General features: G+C 36.7%; 1 protein-coding gene across 11 annotated transcripts in view; it reads left to right on the plus strand.

Annotated features, from left to right (window-relative positions):
• PDE4D (phosphodiesterase 4D) overlaps window positions 1–23,472 on the plus strand; it is a 636,407-nt gene that overhangs the window by 541,239 nt on the left and 71,696 nt on the right. Inside the window, exon 1 of one of the 11 annotated variants that reach the window (XM_083816166.1) lies at window positions 17,377–17,437. The exons of the other annotated variants lie outside the window; for them this stretch is intronic. The gene's annotated coding sequence lies outside the window, so the exon portion shown is untranslated. Of the gene's footprint in view, window positions 1–17,376; window positions 17,438–23,472 lie in introns of those variants that run through there. 11 annotated transcript variants of the gene reach the window in all.

Here is a 23,472-nt window from a genome sequence, read left to right on the forward strand (position 1 = left end):
CTACTTAGTCTTTAATTGAAGGAGTGCGAAGATGGCTACAAGAAAAAGCCCAGAAAGAAGTCAGTGCGAAAGAAATGAAGGAGAAAACTGGAAAAAAGCATGATGCAGACTGGTTTCCTGAGCTAACTGTTAGCAATTGGGTGCAGAAAGGTCTGACAGAGGAGGAGGAACAGCTAGTGGAAACGAAAACAATATTTGTTTTAGGAAGAGTCTTTATTATTATTATTTACTATTTATTTACTTTTATTTATTATTTTATCATTATTATTTATAGTGCAGTTTTTGAATCCCACTTCAGAAATAGAAAAAGCAAAATCAGAATTTAAGGCAGATTTGTTTCTTCTTTATTGGACTTTGGCAAATGGAAGCAGCAGCAATGGGAAATGAACAACCCCAGATCTGTTTTTCATGTTCTGTCCTTTCTGTTTCCTGAAGAAAAAAAGGACCTGTATAGTGGATTTCAGTATTTCAGCTGCAGTAATACTTTCTTTCTCTTTTTAGGTGTATTGGTTTTTTTTTTGTGGCATGATGTGGTTTTTGTTTGTTTCTTTGTTTTTGTTTCTTTGTTTGTTTGTTTTCTTTTGGTGAATCTAGAAACATTTTTTAGGGATAGAAGATGAAAAGGCTGTTTGAACTTTGTCATTCCACATTCAATCTTCAATCCTGAAAATCTATCAGACAAAGAGGGGGCAGAGAAGGATTCTGTAGTCTTCGAGCAAACTGTGCCCTTGCAGTTGAAGACCACCTTCAGAGAAAGAGCAAGCAGCTGACATACATACTACGTATATGCCTTTCACACAGGAAAGCAATAGTCAGGTGGTGAAACCACTTTGTTCTCATATGCTTCTGCTACTTGGCAATGTGTGTAAGCATGTTACTTATCAGACATAGATTTTCACTGTATGATATGGTGAAATCAAAATGTGTTTTCTTTGCTCCAGCTAATTCTCATGATTTAGTCTGCAAAACTTTATTTTGCTGAGTAAAACTTGACCCTGCAGCACCAATGAGCCTATTACAGGACTTTGATCTAGTGCAGTTCTATCCTTCTTCCAGATTTATACTCTCTTGAGTTCCATATCTCACAATCTTTCCAGTTTTGCTGAGGTAAGCAGGTATAGCTGGCAGTATGATATGAAGCAGTGATAAGCCATAGTGGGAGAAGGTACTAAGGAGATGGGATCCTTGTGACCTCAGCATACATTTCAAAGAAGAAAGATACAATTCTTTTGTAGAAATGCTAGTGTCTAAACATACCCTTTGAAACACAAAGTTGATGTTCAAATGAGTAAATGTTGCTTCAACACATAATATGTTTATTGTTTATGGCATTTCATCATTCAACATGTTGTTAGGTCCCTTTCAACATTCCATGTTGAAATGCTTGCCAGTTCTAACTTTTCTATATCTCAGATTTCTAAATTTCTAAACCTCTTTTCTCCAAAAGTGTTGTTAGTTTTGACTATACAATACAGTCTAGCACAGTTTTTCCAAAAATCTTTTGATGACTGATTGTTAAAATGGATGTTTCTACTTCATAGTATATGTTGGACATATACTTCATAGTTTACTGATGGACACTGATTTTTGAACACTGATTCTTGGCTTTGATGGTTCTGTGAGAGTCTGGTACCATAGGCTGGACAATGCCCTGGGCAACCTGATCCAGTGGGCGGCATCCCTGCCCATGGCAGGGGGGGGTTGGAACTGTGTGATCTTTAAGGTCACTTCCAACCTGAGCCATCCTATGATTCTATGATTCATAGGCCTTCATCCAAAGCATGGCTCAATTCTGCAGAGCTGTCTACTAGAGTCACATTTCCTTTTGCAAAACAAGAAAGGTTGACATCAGCATTCTAAAGAGAAAAAAAAAATCACAGAATAAAATTAACATATAAGTTTTCACATCAGATATAGCTCTTCTTTGTGTAAAAAGAATAACTCCATACAGCCCCAAAATCAAAATAAACCATAAAATATCCTTCTTTCTCCCAGGACGTTAGATACACAAAATGTTGACTTCTATTGCAATAATCTGAAATAGATTTCTCAAATTCAAAAGGCGGATGAATTTTGATTATGTGAATGATCATGCAAATGGACATGAGTCCAATATTTAAGGAAACTTTAGTGATTTTGTCTGAAAAAGTGTTCCTACAGCTAGGTTGATAAAATTTATTTTGGAGTAATTAAAGGTATGAAACAGCTGTAGGAGTTGAATCCTTATTTAAAAGGAGTCAGGCTTACCAGTTAAACTCTGTAATGCATACTACATAATGTAAGGGACTGAAATATCTGTAATTTATATTCCTCAAGAGCCCTTTTTTTGTCCCCTGAAAATCTACAGGCTTCCTGTCTACACTTCCCATAGAAGCGTTAGTACGAGTGGGAACATTTTTCTTTTGTAGTTATACCACTGTCCAAGAAGGGCATTTGACTATAATGTTCTGCATGGCTTCACCAGGTTTGCCTCTCACACTACAACACACAGGTTTATTCTGCTTCTTTTTAAACTGCTCAGCTGAGAGATGTATCCAAATATCAACTCAACTGGGTTAAAAATAAACCATTCTTCTTTTTAATAGTGTGTAAATTAACTATTTGTCAAATCTTTAAAATATGCTCTGTTTCAGAAAACTTAACACATGTATTTAGGTCCTACAGATTTAATAGCACATAGGCTAAGGTTCAACATGTATTTTTGAGCAAAAGGATCAGTTTATTGAATTCCTGAACCTTATCACTCATTTCTTGCCTTTCTACTCCCTGCAATATGCTATCAAGTTGGCTGTGCAGGCATACAGGGAAATAATCAAGGAACCACACTGTATTTTTTTTTTAGTCTATTTGTTTTCCAACTCATTTACTACACAGCTATTCAAATACTTGTCTGAAAAAAAAATATATATATATATGAATGGGCAGCCCAAGGATAGATTTAGCAGCAAATGGTGGAATAGCCTGAAATTAATTTAAACTGTACTACTGTGAAGTAGTGTTACTGGGTTTCTACATATTTCTGAAGAAAAGTTGGTGTTTAAGTGTTCCTTCGATCATTTGCTCTCAGGCTCTTAGCAGGTTTAGAGCACTCAGTAGCCAACAGCTGGAAAAGTTTCCACAGAAATACGATTGTTACTTGATTGACGGAAAGAAGGCCCAGCTGATCACAGGCAAACATTTCCAAATGGTGTTGAAGCCAGCCGGAAGTAAAGGCAGCATCTGAAGTATTTTCAAGTAATTCAATGCCATAAAATAAATGTTAAACAGATTAAGAGATTTGGCAATACCTAAATTTGTAAAATAAATTAAGAAACTGTGTAGAAGCATATGAGCCCATGAACAGAGACTGCCTTTCATCATGCTGTCATTATTTAATGCCTAAAAAGTGGCACTCTGAATTGCTGAAAATGAAACTATATGTTGAAATAAGGCACGAGAGATTATACAGCAGAACTATTTCTCCCAGAATCTCAATAAAGCAGTTGAATCCAACTTGGGATTTGGTTTTTCAAACATATTTAGAAAGGAATCAAAATTACATGGAACATAGATGTGCTTCATATCCCTCGCTTACCTGATTAACATTTAAAATGCAAAAGGAAATACTCATCTTTTGTGTCTGCAGTGCTTCTTTTTACTTTATTTTTAAGTCTTTGTCCCAAATGGCTCTCTTTTTGAAACAAAAATAATCTATTTTAAAGATTTAGCTGCCCATATATGTGAAAAAGCCTTGCATATCAAAGTGTAGGAGAGATCACTATCCAGATATGACACTCAGACCTGAAACACAAATGCATTGCACAGCAAGTTGATGTTTCTGAGAAAAGAAGAAAAACAAGCAACTCTGAGGCAGATTCTAGCTGAGAAAACATATGATTCTTGGATGGAAAAAGTCCAAAATAAGATTTAATTGTAGAGACTCAACTGTACAGTGAGTATAAGCAATGTGTGGTAAAAACTGAAATGAAAAGTGATGTAGTGGCCCAGAATGCTTTACTCTCTTAACTTTGAGAGCAGCTTGCTGAGGTCAATAGTTTCATCTTCCCCTTGCTGAGAAAATGACTGTATATCAAAATAAATATCCACTGCTTATTAAAAATGAAATTAGTGAAGTTCAACAATGTTCATTTACCTGGATTTCAAAATGTAAAAAATGCGATCAGTTGTTAATTTGTTCAAAAACAGTAACTAGACATAATCTTGCAGTTTAGTTTTTACTTTAGACAATGTTTTAAAACTGTTTTGTAAAGTTTTCAATCTTTGCATTGGAAAAAAATGGGCAAGATGTAGAGAGACATTTCCAACAGGACAAAGCAAGGTCATAGGACTTGAATGACATTTTCATGTGTTGTATACGTGTGTAACTCTGGCCATCTGACCACAGAAGAAAACTTAAACAATTTAGCCCAAAAGTCTGCACAGAGCTCATCTTAGAGCTCACTGCAGAGCTGTGAGCTATAGCCTAGGCACAGCTCATGCTCCTAAAACTGCTACTCTGGTTGCACGCAGTAGATTGTTTATAAACAGCAGCAGTAAAGCCTTTGACTGTAATGTAGGTTGCCTTTGGATGGTGGTTGTATGGATAAAGCATTGCACTGAGACTCACACCTGGAATTAGCCCTGAGCTTTCTTATACGATCCCACTCTCTCTTGCAACAGCCTATCTCGCACCTTTTACCATGTGGTGAGGAAAAATCCATTAATGTCTGTGACATGCTCTGACAGTTTGGTGATCAGCAACTTAAAAATCCAGTTACTGAGAAAGAGGGAGTAATGGTATATTGTGTGATCATACTAGTCTGAAAAAGTCTAGAAACAGGGTATATTACAAATTTAATTTCATTTTTTACATTTGTTTAGCAAGTTGCGCAGGTCTGAGAAGGCTTCTGTTAAAGCAGAGGATCTTGCTAAAAGAAGTGTATTTGCTCTTTCTTCCTTTCAAATTACTTTTTTTCTTCCATTTATTCCCTTAAAACAAAGACGATCTTTATTTTAGTATCTTCTCCTCATACCTATTTTTCTTTCATTATTTTTTCTTTCACCTATCTTGTGACCTGACTTTAATGTGCCTTCTCCTATTTAAATGTCATCTTTTACTTTAAATGCAATCCTGCAAAGTGTGATCATAACTTTACGCTCCATTATCTTTTTTATCTTTATTTTCCTTCACATCCTCTTTACAAAATAACAGCAGTAGCCACAAAAAAAAAAGGAGAAAAAGAAAAAAAAAGAAAAAAGAAAAAGAAAAAAAAACACCAACAAAAAACACAGAGTCAAAAATAAATATCAGATGCAGAGGCTTAGAGAGATTAGAATAATTCTAGATCTATATGGAAAAACTTGACAAAATAGAACATGGAACAGTTATAAAAGCAGGACTGGAATCAACCAGTCCTACTTGGAATACTAGATTCAATTATGTTTTTATGTTTTTTAATGTAAGTAACAATAGTTCTCTAAAAGTCAAAATCATTCCAGGCCTTTTAATTCTTTCACAATTACTGTTTACCAAGAAATATGTTTCTCTATCTGTTGGGTAATAAACTCAGGAACATTCTCTTTTTTGCCTTGTGTGCACTTTATGCCAATGCTATAGCTTCACCATTCCTAAATACAAAATAATTAATAATAAACACCTTCTAGGTTTTATTTTTAGGAAAAATAAAGCATTGTTATCACTACCTCAAATATTTCCTGTAACAAAGCCCGATATTACTGTATTTCAGCAAATTACCATTTCATTGTCTGACTTACTGATTGTCTCATCCGACAATGCTTAACCAAGGTTATTTGGAAGCCATTGTTAATATTTTGGTAGTGGGAGGTACCTTCCCTAGCACGCTCAAAGGCAAGCTTGTAAGGTAAGCTTGTCTTGCAGAAGGGGAGAACTGCAGGACATACAGATACACGTGAGCTAATGTATTTAGTTAATGGGGGTACCAACAGGAATGAAGTGGGAAGGCGTGCCTTTCATCTTTCTGACTAAGAGCCCAGGCCCCGAAGAATTAGTAATGTCCCAGACTAAAGCCCACGCTCTCCCAGTTTTGAGGGTATCAGGTTAAAGCTGTGTTAGGTATATCTGCTCATGCTATGATCACATCCCTTGCTGCAGAGTCAAGATAGTTTCAAACAACACATACCACATGTGTAACGTCCAAACTAGGCACTTTCCTGCTATACAAGATTGACTTTAGCAGTGCTCAAACCAGGCATTGTGTTCCTGGAGAGTAGACTGTTACTGGGTGCTATTCTGGTTCATTAAAAAAAAAAAACAAAACAGCCTTTAATCTGTGTAATTGGCATAATAAACTAAAGCATTAACTGTTTCATAGAAAAGATGGGTCCATGTGTTCAATCAGTTGTTCAAAGTGTGAACGTGTTTAGCACAGGAAAAGGATTTAGAAAAATGTATTCTTAACTTCATTCTCTCCATACTGTCTGTTGTGTTACCTGAGGCTGGAACAGGAATCGTTCTTTAAAATAAATAAATAAATAAATAAGTTTCTGCTTACTGTGCTGTTCTGTGAAGCACTCCTCTATGAAGATAACATTATTCAGAATACTTACACAGCCACTACGTCTATCTGAACATATTTTAAGACTTTTTCTCTTTACGTCAGGCTCTCCCATGAAGTCAAAATGTCAGCACAACAAACAGACTATAGTCTCCAATGGGAGCACAACTGTAAATGGGAAAGAAATTTCTATGCTACTCCTCAAACTAAGAGCATGCATCAGTGGTCGTAATTGTGCATGTGCCTGCTAGTTGAATGTATCAAAACCAGCCAGTTAAGAAATTACACTTGAGGAAATATATATGTTATGGCTAATTATTATGGAAACAAATATAAGTGGGCTTTTAACTCTAAATTGGTTGACTCTTACTTTTCAATATTCTGATATCTTTTCCCAGTACAATATGTATAATAACTTTGTATATGTTGGCACTTGCTATTATCAGTAATGGTTCTAGTATCTTCATATTGCATTTGGAAAAGCATAACAATGTGTGTTCTTGAATACACTAATAAGAAGTCTCAAATTTATTATCTTTAGATGGCCTCAGAATACCTTTATAAATGTCAGCATCATTGGGATTTTATTTACTTTTGCAATGGGAGAGAGAAAGCACTTTGTATGGTGTAGCAGTTCTTTTCTGGCAGGCTTTGCTGCTATGTTGATCTTCTTAACTGAAATCTACATCCTAGACAAACAGCATTCTTACCCTTTATCTCTTAAGAGTTACACAATCAACATTTTACAAGCTTAGATTCATAGATCTCATAACTTTATTCAAAATCTATACAAAGAGCAAAATATTATTTTCCTGGTGCCAGAGAACCTGAGTTCACCATAGGCTACAGCTGTGGACTTTTGGCATAAAACTCCCCATTCAAAGCTATCAGTTCTACTGGACCTTAAAACTTAGATTCAGTATAAACAGAATTCAGGTAAAATTGTTTTCTCAGATTTTGTGACTGGACAGTATGCATGAAGTATGAGAACTTTTTTAAAGTCTAGTTCCATTTCATTCACATCTCAGTTGCTGTTCTTGGTTTGATTGTGCAGACTGGGATTAAAACAACAACCTCAGTGAATGGAATTTGAAAGTTTTTTCAGGTCTGGTTTAGATTTGACTTCTTTAACTTCTCAGCTTTGCTTTCACTGGATTTTCACCTCTCTGCATAGGTGGCAGGAATGATAGGAGTCCTGTCACAACATGCCACTTGGTGTTGTAATAGTTGTTTTCACTGTCAAATCTGATGGCTGTATTTGCCCCCTTATTACTGCACCATGTCTACATGTGAAAGAGTGGCAACAATAGACCAATATAGAAAGTAAAGAGTTTAGTCATGGCTTTAGGGAGCTGTCTGTAAACTGAATAAGCCTGGTTGCAGCAAACAATTTTTGGTGCAGTTTTTTTCAGCTACTTCTCAGCCTTGGCCAATTACGGCTTAATCCTGTTCATACTGGCAAGATGTGTTTGTAATAAAACTAACCTTCAAAAGAAGAATCACCTATTTTGAATAGTGTAGATATGTGGATGGACTTTGTTTGACTATTTTCTTCCTTACATTTTCTTCCATTCTTGCAAAAGACAGTTGCCACCATGACCTGGAATTGCACATGATTATCCGATTAAGAAAAAGTCACTAGATTTCCACTCATTTCTCTTGCAGACTAGCCTGTTTGACTCCTATTGGCTTCTGTGGAAATTACTCACTTCCTGTAATTGAAAAAAAGGGCATCCGAAATGAGTGATGTGCTTACTGAGCAGGAAAGGAACAAGTATAGTCTTCATATCATCTTTCTATTCCATTATCTGTGCATAGTTCCTCTGCCATCCATTTGAAGAACAATGTTTTTCAAAACAGTAGTAACAACAGAATTTGTGAAGTGTAGGTATTACATTGAAACAGTCCAAGAACCTCATGAGGAGCAGCTGTGTCTGCAGCTTTTCAGCCTGTCATGCTTTGCCTCTACAGACTCATCAAGGTGTGGCTTCCTGCTTTCTGGTGACATTCAGATACAAGGCAAGCAACTGTAATTCTTTTGCAAATTAATGGAGTTTTATCTATTTTTGCTAGGACAGTATTATTCAGCACTCACATCTTGGGTGGGTGGGAGAGTTTTTGCTTCATGCCGCATACAGTAACGGTGTATAGGTGTGTGAACACTCTGTTAGCATGTATCTGGCTAAATATATCCAGGGACTGATACAAGTAGATACAAAAACTTGGGCTTAAATGATGCTAATGTACTTCATTCCAAAATTGGTTGTGCTTTAGAGACTAGGACAGAAACACCACAACATACGATTTGCTGGGGTTTATACATACGGTATCTGCATGTACAGAATATGTCAAATGTGTGGCATGGGTATCTAGTAGAGGTGCAGACAGGGAGGAATGCTTGTGAAAACAAATGTTCGGGGCAATTTGTAAAAGCAGCTAATTGGGGTAAATAGCACTTGGTTGAGTCAGTTGTGAGGTTGAAACTTGGCTGATACACTCCGCCTTGTGCGAATTCAGATACGTGGGTGCTGCAGATTTCGATGTAAATCCCGTTAGGCCTGACATCACCAAACCGGCCTGGGAACCTAGTCGCTGTGCCTCTTTGCCACGGTCTTCCTCTCGACACAGCTGTAGAAGGGATTTAATTTTGTAACATCGAATGACTTTGTCCTTTTTGTCTACCACGAGGCAGCGTCTGCAGTTGAACGCCTTGTCTGCGCCTTCGGGCGGCCTCGACCTCTGCGTGGCCACAGTGCTTTAGTGGGTGACGTTGGTGGTAGGGTGATGGCAGGACGAGAAGATATTGGTGGTCTTTTCCAACCCTAATGATTCTACGACTCTAAAAGCAGAGGGGAGGCCTGGTCCCTGTCAGGCACGCCGCCGATACGAGGCGACCATACTCCGCTCTCGCCGCCGGCTCCACTCCGCAGCTTGGCGGCGGCCTCTGAGGGCTGCGGCTGCTGTCGCAGGCGGCGCGATAAGGCGGCCATTGACGTCAGCGAGGCGGGGGGGCTCGGCCGCGGCACCCCCGTGGCCCCCCTCACCCCTCCTGCTCCTTTCCGGCAGCCTGAAGCGCCCGGCCGCGGCGGGCGCGTGTTTTTGTGTGTTTTCACCGCTGTGTTTTCACTCGCACAGGACAGGTGCTGCCTTCACAGCAAGCAGCTCCCTCTCGCAAGGCTTGCCCAGGTCCTGAGGCGAGCTGCTGGGTGCAGACATCCCCTCAGCTTTTTCTTTTAGGGGGGTAGCGGGGGCAAAGCGTGGTGCTTGGTGGCCTTGTGCCACAGCGTTTGAAATCTATACTCGTGTTGGCGAGCTGTTTTTTGAAGCTGCTTTCATCTCTATATAAGGGAGTAGCTTTAGGTGCTTGTGAAATCAGAGTTTCTGGACAGGAAGAAAATAATGTCTTCTGGCTGAAGCTGCCTTAAAAATGCAGAGAAACCTCCCAACTCGAGGGTAACATGCTTGTATGCACGATAAAAAATGATTTTGTGCTTACTGCATCTGAATCTTCCCTAAGTCGTGAATATCACCGTAAAATCATCACAGACTTCAATATTTCTTTACAGTGTCAAAGCAAAATCAGGTGTGTTTTTCTATCTGCAATCAAATCTGAACCTACTTCTATCTGACTTTACTCCATCAAAGTTGTAGCCATTTTTTGTCTTACGTAATACTTTATGCCTTGTAGTCTGTTGAGTAATTTTAATGCCCCCGCCCACTATGGATGCCCCCCAGAAAAGGCGTCAAGTAAGGTAAAATCAGTAGGATGACAAGTTTCTCTGTTTTAGGCTGGGATTATGTGGCAATATTGAAAATAAAGATATAAAGGGTGTTCTACATTTCTTAAGAATTTGCATGTTTGTATAATAACTTAGAATAAACTAGGTTTTTACAGAGCAGTAGTGTCAGGAGAGGCAAATTTCTCATATGTAGAACATTAATGTGTTATCAACAAATAAACCACTTCCCCCTAAGTGACGTGAGCCTGGGGTCAGCAGAGAATCGCCTCCTGTCTTTCCCCCTGCCAACTTTGGATGTGAGCATCAGTGCACTGGGGATGCAAAACAGCTTCCATCTTCAGAATGCAGCATGGACGTACCGTAGGATGGACTGCGAAGTGGAGATAAAATAAACCATCTCTGCCTGTCTAACCATGAAAATTTATTACTGGATTCTAACTGGATGCGGCTTAAGATGACTACATATACATGGCCTCATGGATATGGGAATAAATTCACTTAAGTGAAACACTTTATAAATAATTTCTCAGAGAGCAGTGCTTGCCATGAAATGAGAAAAGCCCTGTTTGTAAAGACCCACCTCCTGTTGTGAAACACATTGAGTTTGCTTGGGTCCTATTTCATTGTTCTATTTACCTTTATAGATTTCCTTCTCTTAACCCTACACATCACATATCTCATACTGTCTGAATATCATACCTATTTGCTCAGTAATTCATAAAATATCTTGGTAACAAGAAATATGTGTATACATATATATATGTGTGTATTTAAAAAAAAAAAAAAGGGGAGAGGGGGAGAGAGAGAAAGAAAACATGCAGTGATATTCTCTATTTTCCACAAACTGATTGGCTTAAAATCCCTTCATGACAAATTTCCTGCATGTAAATATTCTGCTCCATGAAATAGCTCAGCTAAAGACAAGAGGCACTACCAGTATCCATTTATTTGGTGCGTAACCTAATTTTTTTTTGCTGTCTAAAATCCTTAGATGGTATTGGAAGTATTGCAGTGTACATTAACTGTTACAATTGTATTTTAACTCAGCTGTCCTTGAAATAAGTCTAGACTGACTCTGCCTTGTTGTGTAATATTTAGCATGGATTGTTTGCACGTTATTAAATTAGATAACAAAGCATGAATTCATTATTGGCTTTTATCTTCCATATTTATTTGCTCAAAACATCAGGCTACAATATAGGTGTATAATTTTATGAATATAATTTGAGGTACAAGAGCTTCCAGGAATGGGAGTGGTTGTATTTACATCACTCTATCTATAAAAATGCACTCCAGTGATAAAGTAGCAGATTATGTGTGCATTATTAATACATAAGGCAGTATGTATGGTGCAGCCTAATCCATTTCACCAGGAAATATATGCTGTAATAAAAATATGACTCACAGAAGCAGTGGCATGATGGTGTTTCCCGCTACAACTCAGCCAACATCAACCAGGGTTGCAAAAGATTAAAGTCCTTCCACATGGCCTTTCATGGTCCACTGCCTCCAGCGTGAGCTGCTGCAAAAAGCAGTTGCTGCTGGGGGCAGAGCATTCAGCTGTCACCTTCAGGAAAGTCTGCAGATCAGCTTTCTTGCAAGTGTCCTGGTATTTTTTGACTCAACATCTCTTGTACCAATGCTATTTTGAAAGGCAACAGCACAGTGCTATTTTGTGGGATTTCCGAATCAGGCTCTTAGACAAAGAGGCTCCAGTTTTTCTTAGAGGGCTAGTGTTTATAGTGAAAGACCTGCATATTTAAAAATAAAAATATATAAATATATAAACTATTAAAAAGATTACTGTTAAAGTCTGTTTTGACAAATAATATTTGTCAATAATTTCTATACATTGTTTCCTCCACCAGTTCATTGTATGTAGCTTCTGAAATCTAGAACATGGTGACCACTTAATGCAGTGGCCTAAAATATTTTTTCTTTTTTTTAATTGACTGTTAAATACTTATCCTCTATTACACAATTAGGAGTACAAAGGCAGTAATGGAAGCAATGAGATCAGATGGGCCTTCTGTGTGAACGTGTCAAAATAGTAAATATTTTTTGTCATCTGGTTAAACTTTTACAGGGTAGGAAATCACTGATACTGGCTGAAGTCTGAGGTACTGCAAATACTTTAGTCTTAGAAGAACTTGTAAGATGTGGCTTATGGCATGCTTTTTATTTTTATTTTTTTCCAGTGTTTCTGAAAATAATTAAGTCTACACTCAATTTTCTTGAATGTTTTCAGCACTGATTTTAACACCAAGAAAGAGAAAATGCATTTCCTGAGCTAGAGATGAAGTATGTATCCAAACATTCTCAAACTCAGGGAAAATTTCAACATTTCATTGTCGTTTCCAGTCAGTATAGTACCACCGAGGAACCCCATTTCTAGGCTAGGGCTTATACTAACAAACTATACCTGATGCTGTATGTCTCAGAGGGTTTTTTGTTTATAATGTAAAGGCAGAATTCTAGAGAAGGGTAGATAGAAAGAGTAGAGAAAGGAAGGAGGTGATGGTTTATGAGGGGAAAAACATATATATGTATAAATAAAAAGCATTGACAGTATTATTTGGAATGAGAGACAACAGACCCAATGCAGCAGCAGCCTCATTCCTAGCAAGATTTTAGAGTCATCACAACAATAGAGAATTAACAGATACAATTTCAGTGAAAATTATATTGGCATTTTGACAAAATCCTGCAAGTGTAAAATAGGATGGGAGAAATCCAACTGTGTCAGTTTAAAAGCATAGTGACCTGATCAGAGAGGGAAAATAACGTCTCAGGTCTCAATGAGGGCTGAAAGAGAGGGAGGAGAAAGTAAAGTACTTAAAACATTACTTTATAATGTAAATAGCTAAGTTTTGGCACACTGTAAAGGAAGAAGCCAGAGGAGGGATGTCATGAGTAATACAAACATACAGAGAATGAGCCAGTTACAGAATTCAAATCTGTGTCCAGATTTTCCCACACATTGTCTTACATCAGTATAGCGTTACCTGGATATGTATCATAAATATAGAAGAAACCCCTCCAGTACACTTAGTTATGGCTTCTCTGCTGTTGTGCTTTCCAGAGTTGAGCCAATTTTCAAGTCATCTGTCTTTTTTTTTTTCTTTTTTTTTTTGATGGAAGTTATCAGTTTGGCCATGTCATCTCCTATCTCCATGTGGTGCCAGGTCCCAACGCCGTACAGGACCTGCTGCTCGTCTTCTCTCTCAAGCTCCAAAACTGTTTTGAAGTAGCATTGAATAAGCATGTCTCTAGCTCAGCAACTCTCTTGTTACTCTTACTGCAATTGTATTAACTATTACAGCTCTCCTACTGCCACAGGGAAGGAAAAAGGTGGCAAGCAGTATACTTGTAGATGTTCTCTGAGCAGGTTAACACATGTCCACTGCCGGAGCTATTTATTTTCTGAATTTGCCGGTGCAAGACTGAACTATTAGGTTCTGCAAATCAGTGCTAACAGCATTAGAAGCAAAAGCAATAGTTTTTAGTGCCTGAAGTGAGCAACACTTAATCAATATAAACAATAATATTTATGATCTTTTCAGCAGTATCTGGAGGAAAATTAGAAAGCCCCTTGTCCCATCATTAGCCAGTTGTACAATTTAACATTCTTTAGTGACTTCATTTAATGAATAATGATTAACTGGGCTGTCCTGTAGTGAAATCTGGCTCACTCTTACTTCAAGGAAACTGAAGGAATACAAATGGCATATTTGATTTTTACTTGTGTCTTTTGCTAGTGATAGAATACTAGAATGCATGCTTTTGCATAATTTCCTATAAAAGAAATAATAGCAGAACATGGTTTAAAATGAAAGCACAGTATACAGATTTTGTAAGTATTTTCAGTAAGATAATTGAATAGCTCATAAAATGTTCAACAATGAAAAACTGTTAGGCATCCACTAGGGTGGTTATAGAGAGGTTTTTTAAAGGTCATGTTTCTGTTTAACTTGATAATAAAATAATAAAACACTCCCCCCCCACCCCCCCCACCCAAGGTACTTTATCTGAACATTAAAAATGCAACTGAAAGGAAACATAAAATCAATATCTCTTTGTTCCATTAGTGTTATATTCACAGGGCTACGTTAACTGTAACAGAAGTGTCCCTTTCTGTTAGCAAGTTCCAGTAGACAGAGTAGGAAAAAAAAAAAAAAGAAAGAAAAAACAAGAAAAGAAATATTTGAAAATATTGCCACTTACAGAGTAATAGCTTTTAAAAGTTTAATAAGCATCCTGCCCTGGGTACTGCTTTTATTTGTTTAAGAATTGTTTTTTTATATATATATATATAAATATATATATATATATTTAATTCTGTGGGGTAAACACAGTCCTTTCTTGTGGTCTTGTGGACTTTGGACAAATGTGTTTCACTCCACTGCCTGTATCTTATTCTCTTAGGGCCTGACATCAGACTATGAGATGACATCATTAGAAACCACTAATTTGAATTGTATTGCTGGTGTTTTACATTTGTTTACATTTGAACTTGGCACTCTCTTTGAAGTCTATTGACATTATATATCCTCTCCATTCTTCTTTCAACTTTCTTACCAGAGGATGTTGGCTGACATTATTCTTTGCCTTATTAGTATCATAATAGGTGTTGTGGGATTTTTAATTTTAATTATATTGCAGAATGCACTGGTTTGATAGGAATCTTTCTCTGAGTGAAAGAGGCATCATATGGAATCAGAAAAATATGTTCTTGCTGTAGTTTCTCCTTGTTTATAGTCTGCTTAACAAATAAATAAACAAACAGAATTAGCCTTCCATGGAAGCCTAAATTTACACATGGTATGGCTAGAGAGCAAGAACTTGAAGCATAGTTTGTACTTTGATGAGAATTTGCATTTCAGTCTTTATTCAAAGGAAAGATTAAATAACGTGAAATTAAAATCCTTTTGAAAGAAAATTTGTAATAGAGGCAAAGGAGAAATTAAATTCAGACATACACTATTCTGATGCCTCATGGATGTAAATCAAGATTGGTAATTAAGTATTTTTGTACAGGAGGCATATATATACAGCTAGTAGGACGTAGCAGGGCAGATACACTCAGTTAGTAAGATGTAGCAGGGCATGCTGTATGGTACACAGGTGCTAAACCATTTTCTGTCTCCATGTGTTTAACTGACCGTGTGGGGCAAGTTTTTAATTCTTCGCCTTCATGACTTCACACATTTTGATGCTGTGAATGGGATGAATTTGGGTGACTGGTTCTATGTGTTTATGCACAATAGAGAGCTTCAGCCACGTGTTGTTACACCTGTGTATGGTAATAAGAACACTAATTTGGGTAGATCAGGCAGCACTTCTGAATAGGGATTTATAAGGTAGAGTAGTGCAATGAAATCTTTCATAGTTTATGCCTAGGAGTATAAATTGATGTTCTGTGTAAAATTGGCAAAAATATAGTAACAGAATCCTCACTGCTGAATTTCTGTAACAATTAAGACTGTGATTTCTGTTTATCTCTTAAAAAGAAACTAAAGTTAAAGGTACAAGATGAATTATTTCATCTTGCAAAGTAGTAAAGGGAAGTAATCTGAATTATCTCAGATCATGAATATAACAAAACTGCTTGCATTAGCATTAATGTAGGAGAGAAACTACAGGTAAATTGAGGTTTTGGGAACGTGAATCTTAATCTCGTTTCAGGACATTTCCAAACGTGAGGATTTAAGATCTACAGAAGTTTTACGTGAAATACAGGGGTTCTGGGCTGTACCATGACAGCCCTTTTCTTTTGGGCATCTGTGATCTGTAACTTTCCTAAAACGTTTGAAGTATGAATTAGCAGTTCTGGGGAATGTACTTTAGCTATGCTGCAGTATGTGTTAGAACTGAATCATGTGGAAGCTTGTAATAGGATAATAAAACTTCCTACCCCTGACTAGATGATTCAGGAAAAACTTCAGTTGGTAGGAACTGCATTTGTGGTGGATTAGCTGAACACATTCCCCAGTTCCAAAAAAATCCTTGGGTTTTGGTCACATGCTTCTATGTGCTCTTGCCCCATCAATCAGCTCATGCCTGATTATGTGATATATTTAAATAATATAGGTTTATATTTAAATATCAAATCAGATGTTAGCACTTTGCTGAAATGTTTGATCTGTTTCTCCTGAAATGATAATTTAGGGATTAAATAAGTATAGTATGAAACTGAGAACTTCGCTTTCTGTTTTCTTGCACTTCTCTTTTCTGCATAGAACAACAGAGAACAAACTTCCTTTAGAAATTCTTTTGTTTCAACATCTACCTTCTATGTCACATTTGCCTGCATAACCCAAGCATCTGAGGGGGTTTGCTGTGTTGTTTACTTTGATTAAAAGCTATAGCCTTGAAGTAGTTGTTTTCCTAGTAGTACATTTTATTTTCTGCCTGAGCTAATTGCACAGTCCTCTTTAACACTGGCACCAATGTGCTTCTTTTTGACCAAACTTTGCTTTTTTCAGGCCTGACGCAGGACTGCTGGGTGATGACTCTATTGTAAGCCACTAACTGTGTTTATATCACTGAGTCGTGGCCTTTGTTAGCACAAAGGCAACCCAGCAAGTATATCATATTCCTTCTGAATGCTATAGATACTGCATTTCTTCTCACATCCTCTTCCTTCAGCCTTTCTTTCTTCTACTTCACTGTTTTGCTAACAGTAAAGTTATTCTTGTGATAAGTAAGCAGATCTTAATTCTTTTTTTTGATTCCCTAAATGCATCAACTGGAAAGCTCCTATATTCTTATTTATTGCAGCAGATATAAATGGAACACTTGCTCCTTTCCCAAGCATAACATTTTGCTCTTTTGGGTACATTAAAGACTGTCATTCAAATATCACAGCCCTTGGTGGTGCAGTGTTATGGAACACTAAAGTTAGATATATCTTTTATTTTCTCTGAGAGCTTGTCGTCACTACCGTATTAACTCAAGCTGCAAGCCAGATTGTGCCCAAAAGTGATTCTTGTGTGACTTGAGTAGCAAGTCGAATTATATCCCCCAAATAAGTCTTGTATTATGAAGGAAAATAGAAGATTTCAAAAATAAAAATATAGCTGGGAACTTTCTTATCCCTTCCTTGGCAGTGTGATCCCTAGGTAGAATCCTGGACTGCATTTCAGAGATCTGGCTTCCAGTTACAGTCGTGGGACAAACAAGGTAGGTGGTATAGACTTGGGAACCTCATTTTGCCCCTCTTTGCTTCTGTGTCTGCTGGAATACAGGTATCATAGGTCATGGACTGTCTCTTAATGTGATGTTCTACAGTAAGTAGCACTAGAAACTTCAAGTTCAGCTGGGGTCTTTTGAAGTCTGTATAATTAACACAGCTGACACCAACTAGTGACCAAAATTATACATAAATGTATAAATAACTTCCATAAAAAGTTACCTATTTGATTTTTCTTCATGTAATGTAATTACATATAAACATAAACATAATTTGCTATATTCATATAATGAAAAGTCATTATTAAACTTCTTATGATGCTTAACAGTCTATCCAAACAGAATTTTAGTTGATCTTTCTTGCAAAGGGCTATGCTGATAACAATTCTGAACAGATGAATGGCACTGTATTTGAAATCTTCCTTGCTCCCAAAGGTTGAGTATTTTTTCCACTTGATCTTCATCTGTAAGGATTTATAGAAATTATGACTGGATTCTTTTGATGTGGCAGTACTCCACACATGAATGACGGGGAGCTGGAAGGCATGATGAGCATGCTTGCCAAGAATAATTGGCTTCTGCACTGTGGAACAGCTCAAAAAATTTAAGTATCACAGTATATAATTTGGGTGTGCATATTGCTTGTAGTTCAAAGTATTTTAGTAGTCCGCAGTGGCAAACTGAGCTTCCTATTGGCTTGCTTGTTATATGTTTATTAAGGAAGCTACATGCACCATTTAAGAAAGGGATTGTCATTTCCAGCTATAGCATGTTTCTTTGGAATAGATGGAATTTAATCTGAGTCATTTTTCTTTCCGTTTGTTTTTCTAATGATTGTCATATTTTGCCAATCATTCTTGTGACTTTCTGTTAAATCTAAAAACCTGTTTGCTGGCATACGGTGGTTGATGGCAAGAGTAGTTGTACGCTGTGTGGTCTGCCAAAAAATTGTTAGATCTACTATAAATTTTTATTACACTTAATTATGTTCTCAAAAGAAGGTTTGTGATACTTCAGATTTGTGGTCTGTACCATGTACAGTTCTTTGATCAGCGGAATCTGTCTTGTTTTCCTGTTTTCAAACAATTTTTCTGTGCTTCTCCCTCTCTTGATGTATACATATTCTTTTAGACTATACTATAATATTTTTCTCCAACTTCAGGGGATGGGAGAGAGTTTATTTCTCCTAATGCTCAAGAAATTGCTCAAAGACTTTAAACTGCTGGGTCCTACTCACACTCCCTCTCTCTCTCTCTCTCTCTATATATATATATGTATATACATTTTTTTTTTTTTTGGTGGGTCCACAAATGAGCTGATTGTCACTCAGATATTATCAGTCAAAACAGATATTTGTAAATTCTAACAATTTTGTATTTTGCTGGTGAATGGTTGTTCCACTGTGATTGTGTTTCTTCTACATACCTTAGTCACAGTGCCAATGTCAAGAGATCCATCATCTGTCCCAAGCTGTTCATTCCTACCCTGAGGCCATCCTCTCATCTGTGCTGGCACCATTGTTTATGAAGGCATGCAATAAACTGGTGATAACTTAGCCAGGTCAAAAAGAACTGGGTTTGCAAGGCTATATTTAACACGTTTGGGTGTCTGATCTACATTATCACATGTCCCCAAAGGAAGGATAGTGTGAAGACTGCTAATGGCTTTAATTTTTATTTTATTTTATTTTTTTTTTTAATTCAGAAGTGCAGCCCCACTTAAGCTGAGACAAACTGCTGCAGCTGCCAGAGAAGTAGTCTTTTTGCCCTCGCTGCTCATCCTAGCATTTATTATGAGATAACTTGCAGGTTATTTGAAGTATTCACTTTTGTCTTTCACATTTCAGTACTTCAACCGCTTGTCTAATTTCACAAGAAAACGTGGCTTGTCATGTTTCCTTGACTAATTTGACATATTTATTTAGCTTTTTACTCATGAGTTTGAATTCAGTTGTCTTTGCATGTTTTAGCACATTTGTGTAAACAATGCAAGCTTGCACACATCCTGAACTCAGTAAATTAGTGTTCGCCCATTAAAATCACTGGTACCTACCTGTTGAGAAGGATGTAGCTCTTTATTTTTTTTAACATATTTTCCCTTGCAGAGACTTACTGTGGTTTAGAGGATAGTGTTAGAGTTATTCCCATCAATATAAAACACTCTTCTTGCCTTAAAAAAGCAAATGCCCTTCGTTACACCAGATCAAATGCAATTTAAAGTGAACACTGTTCTGTGTTTAAGGTTAAAACTGGTTACGAAATCCATTAAGATAAAGATGCGATTTAGTGTGTTACGTTAGTTATGTCACAGAGGTTAAGAGAGTTTACCTAGTAATCAAAGCCTGATTTAGTATTTCTTGTGGCAGAAGGTTCAGCCACTTTGCTTGTATTAGCTTGCTGCTAAGTTGATTGTGTTCTTATTATGTAAACATTCCTTTTGAAATCAGTTTTGAATGTCAAAAGTCTGAAACTTCCAATAAAGTTACGATGTGCCATTTTCCAGATGGTACAAGAATCAAGTCTGCAGGCTAATGTGCACTGTACACTGTGTTTCTTAAGGGAAGTTCTCCCAAAGCAGCCTTTAAAATGGTCACTTTTCAATAACTCGTAGAAGAAAAAAGTAGAGTTATATCCAAGTAGAACTAACACTAGGTGCATGGTGAATGGCAATCTGAAAAAATCTAGCAAAATATAGAAGTCATTTAATGTGCAAATTGCCATATATAGTAGCACCCTAATTTTCAAATCCTAAAAAGAGAAAACACAACCATTACTGTCATTTTGTCACTTTTCTTCATCACTTCTTATACCACTCTTGACTGCTCTACGGAGTGGTTCTTCAGTGCAATTTTGATCTGTTGCAATCAGTGGGACTTTTGCCCCAAAATTCACTTGAGCCAGGATTTTAACTGCTGTGTTTTTCCCTTTGAAAAGTTTTATGATGTATTAATTGCTTTTCTGTTTAGAACATCTTCCCCTTTTCTACTTGCACCTTTTCAGAAAAATCACTGTGTTCTGGAATCTGGCCAAGTTGTGTATCTCTTCTTGTTTTATAGTTAATCTTATTCTCTTTTAAATCAGCTCATATATGCTTAATTGAATTTCATTATCTTCAACAATTACTTTGAAAATAATTGAACAAAATGTTTATCATAAGCTGTATTTGGCATTTTTATCCCCTCAGGAGGCTTGCCTCTGTTATCATACAGGAAGTTTGGTATGAATGCTGACAACAGATACTTCTTTAAGAACTTCTACAGAATCACAGAATAGTTGGAAGGCACTTTTGTAGGTCCCATCCAACCCCCCTGATAAAGCAGGGACACTCCAAGCAGGTTGCCCAGGATCACGCTGACCCAGGACTCAAATGACTTTTAGCACAAGTACCCAGCACAGATTAAGCAGGCAGAAATGTTTTTATTAGACCTTCCTCTTAGACTTTCTTTCAGCAATACACTTAACTCTTGGTCTCTCTTTCCTTCCTTCACGTATTGCATGACCTTCCTTTGCAATCCAAAAGATACCATGAGTTTGGGTTACCCTCACTGGAAGTTGTTCCTTTTCAGGAATAATGTCATTCAACTGTCCTATGGTACTTCTTCATAATCATTGTGGGTTTTTTTGTTTTGTTTTGTGTTTTTTTTTTTTTTCACTGTCTCTGTATGTCATGTTAAAAATTACCTGGAAATTCATGCAATAGTTGATTTTAAACTATTGCTTTCCTTTTACACATTATTCAATCTCCCTCCTCTGAAAAAACAATCAGCGGCAATAGTACATTTTTGCCCAAGTTTAATGATGAAATGAAGCCCCAAAAATATAAATGAGATGCATGTTGCAGTTTAGAAATTTGTTTTATCTTAACTTGGAAATTTCCATAAGCTGAATGTTGAATGAAAGTATTGTAAAATGTCTGTTCTTCTCTGGCAAAATTTGGAAAACTTGTGTTTCCCTTATGTGGGCTGATTTCATCAGTAACATGCAAAGGAATTCTGCTCCATTCAGCTGTTAATGTCCTAACTGCTTCCAGGGAAATATTGTTGGTTGCTATAACTCAAGAAGTGTTATTTTGATTTTAAAATACAGTCACTGGAAATATTGAAGTCCACATGTGAATTTTGTTAATGGACTAAAACCATTACCATTACTCATATTTTCATATTTTCCTTTTTTTTTTTTAAGTTTTAGATTACTTCTATAGTTCAATTCTGTGTTTAAATTTTTACGTTGTATTGTGTTTTTTTTTTCCACTTCTGCTTTGATTTTTAGCTATTAAATGTTCTTTGTCCATTATATTATGCTCTGCAAAGTATTTTTCATCCATCATCTGAAACATGATGTGTACACCCTTTGCATTATTTTGTGTTATACCTCTGGGACAGGAGCAAGGGCTGCCAAGGACGAGAGTGACCTCACACCAGCAGCCTCTCATTAACTGGTGGGAGAGACATAGAGTGATTCCTCTCTGCCTTTTACAAATCATTTTGAAAGTACATGTACTTTTTTCAATTTATTCCTTTTTTTTTTTTTTTTTTTTTTTTGTCAGATGAGAAGATTCTTTAGAATTTCCATTCATTCCTACCTTAAAAGTGAACTTGACTTGGGTATTTCATTTTGCTGTTTAAAATAAAGGCAGTTTTTCAAACAATGGCTATACCATCTCTTCTTAACCACAAAAATGGCTTGGGCAGTCACTTTTGTACAGAAAGTACAGCCAGCTTCTGCATTTGCCTGTATGTGTTGCTTGCAAGAATTGTCTTGTAACATGACTGTACACTTCCGACACTAAATGTAGAAAAAATGGAGAAAATACTTAATCTGCTTAGAAACTACTTTTCTCATGGAAATAAAAGTGACTGTACAATGATACTACTGGGTCCCATATTTTCCTGTGTTTGCCTTTACCATATTTTATCAGGTTGTAAATAAAAAGATCACTTTCCCTCCTAACCACCTTCCTTTCTTGTGAGGGAAGTCTTTGTGAGAGCTGAGAGCTAAGCCAGGCACCTTCCTGTGTGTGTATTGCCACCACAGTCAATATTGTCACAGCAGCAGGCATGTCCATGTAGGGTACTGAAACTGGGCACTGAATTTTGTATGAGGAATAAAGAAAGGGAAAAAAAAAGAAAAATTGTTCAGGACTCTCATTTGGCAAAAATTAGAAAAAAAAACTTTTCTAAATTCTAATTGTAAAAAAAAATAAATGCATGAAATGGTTAGACAAAAATGTTAGATCAAAAAAAAAAAGGGAGGTATTTCTGTACTTTTGTGAGCAGCAGGCTTAGCAAAGTTTGATTTCTTAAGGAAATCCTGATAAATAGATTGCTTCATGTCTAACAGATACAACTTCCAACAGAAGTGTTTGCTACCAAAGCATAGCCTTTCTCTCCTTTGTAGCTTCTATATAGTCTACAGGTAGTGAGCACACACTTCGTATGGTTTCTCAGTAGAGACTTTAATAAAGATTTGCCTTTTAGCTCATGACTTATTTTCAAGAAACTTGCCCGAATCTAGTAAGCTTGATATGTTTACACCTCTGTTGGGTTTGGTTCAGACTGCACAAAAGATTTAAATGTAGGCAGACCTCCATGAACAAAAGTACTTTGTGAATTCCTTCTACTCATTTGTAGTAGTACAGTATGTGTCTTTGAATATAGCCAAAGGTCTGGTATAAAGATGTATTCTCAGAAAGTTTCATTTCCTCTTTTGTACTTTTTTTTCTGGATTGTAGAGCTGTTTTTTGATACAAAAAGATATTTTGAATTTCAGAAGTAATTATGGTGGAAAGATAAAAGGTTTTCACTTTTTTTTTTTCATGTAGCCTTGAATGTAAACAAGAATTGTTTTATCAATATAGATAAATTATGCATGAGATAACTTTTTTTCTTGAGTATTTCCTGAATAAATAGATGTACAATAAAGTATACAGGTCTGAGATTTTATGGGGTTGCAGGAACAACTTTGTAGTAAGGTTACAAAACATTCTTTTTGTCATCTTGTGAGAACTACTTTTCTGTTTAACATTTG

This window comes from Anser anser (assembly GCF_964211835.1).
Source record: "Anser anser genome assembly, chromosome: Z".
NCBI lineage: Eukaryota > Metazoa > Chordata > Aves > Anseriformes > Anatidae > Anser > Anser anser.